The sequence below is a fragment of the Bison bison genome, unplaced genomic scaffold (assembly GCF_000754665.1).
Source record: "Bison bison bison isolate TAMUID 2011002044 unplaced genomic scaffold, Bison_UMD1.0 scf7180017864115, whole genome shotgun sequence".
NCBI classification, from domain to species: Eukaryota; Metazoa; Chordata; class Mammalia; order Artiodactyla; family Bovidae; genus Bison; species Bison bison.
The window spans coordinates 2,179,619-2,180,659 of record NW_011494687.1 but is presented as its reverse complement, the minus strand read 5'-3'; positions in this window follow the sequence as shown (position 1 = coordinate 2,180,659).

Below are 1,041 nucleotides of genomic sequence, written 5' to 3'. Positions count from 1 at the left end.
TCGATCCCTGAGTTGGAAAGATCCCCTGGAGGAGGGCATGGCTGCCCACTCCAGTATTCTTGCCATGAGAATTCCATGGACTGAGAAACCTGGTAGGCTACAGTCCAAGGGGACATAAAGAGTCAGACATGACTCTTTTGAGTGACTAAACACAAAAACATGTTATATTTATGTATTTACAATGTGATAAACTTTTGGAATAACAAATGATTGGGGGAACCATTTCAATTAGGATAGTAATAGGAACAAAATGATGGAACATTCCTAAATGAAATACTATACAACCATAAAAACAAAGGAGGCTGCTCTATACGTATTGTTGCTGAAAAGACTCTAAGGGGGAATGCAATTAACTCTAAGAGGAACACAATTTTTATTCGAGGGAATAAAAATAAGCTGCGGAGCCATGCATTTAATATCCTATATCTGTGTGTGAACAAAGGGACCAGGAAAAAAGAATCCCTAGTCATAATTACTCGTAAATGCACAAAGACTGAAAGGACGCATGAAAAACTAACAGTAAGGTTACCCTGGTGGTGGGGGGAGGGCACAATAAAAACTGAGCTATGGGAGAGAAGTTTGGAGGTAGATTTTTACTGTACACTTTTCTATAATTTCTTTTTTATACACTTTTCTATAATTTTAAAATTTTCATAATTTTAAAATTTCTGGGTTTAATCATAGGAAAGTATTATTCATTTTTAAATTATATAAGGAAGTTAAAATAGCAATAAAAAATCTTGTGAGAGGTACTTAAAGTAGTCCTTGATAAGAAATTTATGAGATGTTCCTATTATGAAAGAGGAGAAGCTGGAAATGAATGAGTTAAGCATTCAAGAAGTTGATTCCAATTTTTTTTTTCACTTTTAAAATATTATCTATTTATTTTTATTTTTTTAATATAAATTTATTTATTTTAATTGGAGGCTAATTACAATGTTAGCAGGGCAAAGACTAATAGAGTTTTGCCAAGAAAATGCACTGGTCATAGCAAACACCCTCTTCCAACAACACAAGAGAAGACTTTACACATGGACATCA